Raw genomic sequence first — 4,734 nt, 5'->3', positions numbered from 1 at the left:
ATACAAATGATTCTTGTACAATATATGACAATATAAAATTACCTTACGTCCAAAAGTGGTGTTAGTCTTAGTAATTGTACATTTTACATTTTCAAGCCCGTTGGACATTTGAAACATAGCATTAAACATTGAACTGCAAAAAAAAGTGGTGCTATGTTGAATTAAGACAGTAGTAATACATCGCTATACATTATACATTAATAGTGCAAACACTAATAAAAGTTCCCAAACTCTACAGACATATTGCAGAGCAGTACCAGTACACTAAGCCTAGTAGTCAAAGATTACACAACAGATTTTAAATTCTAAGGTGGTTGAGAAATTCTCACGGGCGTAACAATTAGACTTCGGCAGCAGTAACGCAAAGCCGAAGGATTACAGTCTTATCAAAGCTGGCAAAACTTAGTAACGTGGCCACAAGAGGCAGAAACACGCTCTGTCTTACAATCCAAAACCCTCAACTTAAATGGTATCTAGCCTGATTTGCATGCTGGTATGGAAACAAAAAAGAGAAGTGGTAATAAAATTGAATTTATAAATAACTGGTTAATATAAATAATAATAAATCTTAAAAATAATTGATTAATCAAAATCTTTCCCTCTTGATTATGTGCTGCTGCTAATTATAATTCTTGGCCACATTATACAATCATCATTGCATGCTGGTGCCTTTCCTGTACCGCATCAACGCAATGGTGGTTCCATGTTACTCAGGTCGGTCGTGTACCTGTGATAACACTGTGAAGGTAAGAAACGTGTATTAATCCTCTTACTCATTCTTACAATCTATATAAAAATTTCTATTTTACTGTTTCGATCGTATGTCGGCAACTAATGTCAGGTAAATGCCGATATTGAACACCGTGTCCATGAATATACATTAAGACAGAATATAGCATATTGAAACGGATTATGAAAAGAAGCTATTTTGAAATTTATGAATGCTTTCAGAGAGATTATGGAATATAACTGAAAGATCTTCAGATAAAGAACAACTTCTGAATTTTTTTTTTTTTTTTTTTTTTTTAAGTTGGAAAGCCATCGCAAATTCTATAGCCAGTGAAAAATTTAGTGCCAGTAAAAAATACATAGAGTATTACTTTGGAAATTAAGTTAAGTGAAAAATTTACAGTATCATGTTTGTCGAGAAAGCAAATAGGAAAAATGTGCCAGGCATTTAATGGGATTTGAACTCTGAACCTCCGACTGAAATCAAATGAGCTTTTAATTATACTATTAATTCCTGATGGTGACAGATATCATTCACCATATTTTAATTAGGGTGCCGATTTTATCTTTTAGAAATTTTTTAAGCAGGGAATTTGATAAGTCTGCGATGCCCTCGCCAAGGTTCGAACCTCGAACCTCCCGACTACCTGCCAGAAATGCTCCCGAAGGCACACCGTAAGACAAAAGAAAATTCCTTACGTTTTTAATAAAATATATTAATGCCAGACGACTTTGGTTTTCCTGTTTGAAATCACTATTTTAAGCCCAGTTAGTAGAGAACAAGAAATTGCAAATTTTCACCTTTGGACTGGAAAATATGTAAGGGGCGATGTTTAAAGACAAATCTTGAGTTATCTGTATCTTTTCTTTAGTATTCATAAGTAATAGTTAAATATGATTTTAAAACATAATCACTATCTTAGCAAATATTCAGAAAGCTACTAATTGCGTAAGCAATTAATGATTTACGCATTAATAAAAAATATTCCACCAATCTCCATTAAAAAAGAAACTTGTTATGGAGTTGAAAACTAGCATTACAAAAATATTAGCGACAAAAGTATTGGTGCTTTATATTTGAATATGAGTTATTAAAATTTAAAAAAGGGGGAAAATTTTCCTATTTGCAGCTATTAAAATTTTTAATAATAATATCACATTTCTGACATACGTTAATTAAAATAATATAGTAAACTTATTTTTTCTTTATTTACACGTCTAACATTTAGCGATAGTAATTTTTGTCCAACAATTATCAAAAGATAAAATGAATACTGGTAGTTCGATTTCGGATTTAAGTCCCTAGTGAACGGCTGGTCGCCTTGCCGTTTTCTTGTTTTTTCCGATGCGTAAGGCGAAAAGTACGAGAAAAAAATGGCCCCACAAAGTCCTCCACGAAGACATACCTTTCTTTTGAATGTTTGAGCTTTCGAGATTTTCCATATTCAATTAACTTAACTAACCCAGCTTTATCTTCCAAGCGGGGTTGAATCTGATATAATTAAGAAAAGAAATTGTAAATAAAATTTTAGTTATGCTTTATAATAGCATGTTTGTAAACGTAAATTTTCTGTTTATTAATTAACAGGTGATTTACTCATAAAATAGAGGCTGGAATAGAATCTGAATGTAACAACTTCTCATAATAGTACATGTAATTTCTTTTAAAGAGAAAGATTTTCATTTAGTATTTCAAATAAGCTGTCCACGAAACACCGTAGAAAATAAAGATATCTATCCGTATGTTGTAAAAAGTTTTTATAATTAATAATAATAATAAACATTCTATGTCAGAAACATAGGTGACGTCAAAACATGGCGGCAATAAGGACTCTAAATTTTACAAAATGCCTTTATTAAATCGCTTACGTAAAGTACCGCAATCAAAAACTTATTTTTCACTTTTTTAATATCCGATAATATTAATTTTATTCCCCTCCCTTCTCAAACGATCCATAAAGTTCCAAAACTCTTGATCGTCCGAAGGTTTCACATAAAATATTATTTAAATCTTTTCTTTTCCTTTTTTTTTTTTTTTTTTTTTTTTTTAATTCCGTTTTTTTGCTTTTCCATTCGCTAAATTTTCTCGTTGCCAGATTCCTTATTTACGGGTTACAAATTAAATTCTCGCCTGGAATAAATTACCCAACGTTCCGTTGCAGATTTTTATCTTACTCGGTTTTTGCCCGCAGATGAGTTGGACGATAATTTAATTAGGCCCATTAAGAGCGGAGCGGTTTTAACTGTAACCGCCTTCACTGTTTCGGACTTTTGACAAAAAGCATTCGAACCTTTTTTTTTTCCTTTGCGCCTTTCGTGTTGTATTTATTATTATTATTATTGTTGCTGTTAATGCCCAATATTTATGCATTTTTGGTTTTTATTTTTCCTCCTCTTGCTACACCTCTAATCTCATATAGCGTTATCTAAAACCCTTCATAATTAACTTAATACGGAAAATATTTCGTTTTAAGTGTGGGTATTCAGTAAATTACCGTAAATGCCCGCACGTGGATAACATATTTGAACGTCTCACGGACGTATGTTCACGCTCTGACATTAAGCATGCGGGCTCGACATTAGTGACTTTTTACCCACTTTAGGCCTTGGTAAAAATTGACAAAAACTGCGATCGATTTTTAGGCATAAATTAAAAACCCGAACACGTATCGCGAACCCGGTACTAAGCTCATTTACTCTCGAATATCAGAAGAAAAATGAATTAGCGCGAACTTTTTATTTGTTTTTTTCTCGCAAGCGTAATCCTGCCTTGGAAAATTGTGTTTTATAACTTGATTTAGAACGAACCTTTCTAATTAATTACATGAATTACACATTCTGAAAGAACTTTTTTTTCCTCTCCTCTTCTCGTATGTGTTTTCTTTGCTGTTCCTGTGCGTTTATAGAATATTTATTACGTCGTGGAAATGAAGTGCGAAACAGCAAACCAAATAAAGAAAAGCAGTCCTTTGATTTATTGTTAATGATTATAGATTTGGTTAAAAAAAGGCATGGCTGTCTTGAACGTGCAGCTAATGTTTTATGGCAATTATTTTACTGAAAGTCATTACTCATAATTAATTGGAAGCATTCCGAAGTAAGAACAACTTTATTGTCGATATATTATGCGGTTATGGCGACTTCATCTTTGTGGTATTCATTATTATTTTTACGTGTCATAAATACATAGGATATTTATATTAATGTTCGAACTTTCAAACATATTAAGCCAAGCACTGTGCTGGAGGGAAATAAAAATTTAAAAAAAGTAGAATTTTCATTACAGTATTTATATAATTAACGTTTCCGTTCATTATAATTGTGAGGATATGGTCGGCTTATTTATACCCGCGTCCTGTTCTAAAACTGAACTGAGACATACATTGTATATTTTTGTATTCTGAGAATGGAATGGATGCTATAATTTTTTGCCAACAGAGAGAAAAAATAATGATAGCTATCAATCTAAAAATAAGCAATTCTATTTATGTTGCCAAATGAAAATGGCTTAAAGTGTAATTGGAAATAGTGAGAGCGTAATGGAGATTAAAAGAAAAAAATTAAAGCTAAAACTTTAGAAATAGTATCAAATTCTTTGTCAGTAATATGCTTTTTTTTTTTTTTTTTTTTTTCAAAACGAATTGCAAAGCTGTAGCTAAACATTTGAGGATTCCGGGGCAACATATGATAATGAGGTCCCACCTCTTTATTGTCTGCCCCAACCTTAACTACTTTCTTTACAGTTATGGATGAACACTTATCAGTAGTTCAAACAGCGTTCTACACTTTAATCGAGTGAAGTAATTGTCGACACATGTCGCGTTGATGTTATTATATGTTATTTGATGTTTTCCTTATGATGTTATTATATGTTATTTATATTACATGCCGTGTGCTAGTATATTGTTGCATTCGTACGGGTTCGTAATAGATTGAATGCACATAGAACCGATGATAGCTTGATAAAATTTATTTCATGAAAAGAAACACTACACAATTCTGGAA

The sequence above is a fragment of the Stegodyphus dumicola genome, chromosome 7 (genome assembly GCF_044657685.1).
Source record: "Stegodyphus dumicola isolate Sdum_Otavi_A_Nest chromosome 7, ASM4465768v1".
Taxonomy (NCBI): Eukaryota; Metazoa; Arthropoda; class Arachnida; order Araneae; family Eresidae; genus Stegodyphus; species Stegodyphus dumicola.
Note: the sequence above shows the minus strand (reverse complement) of the source record.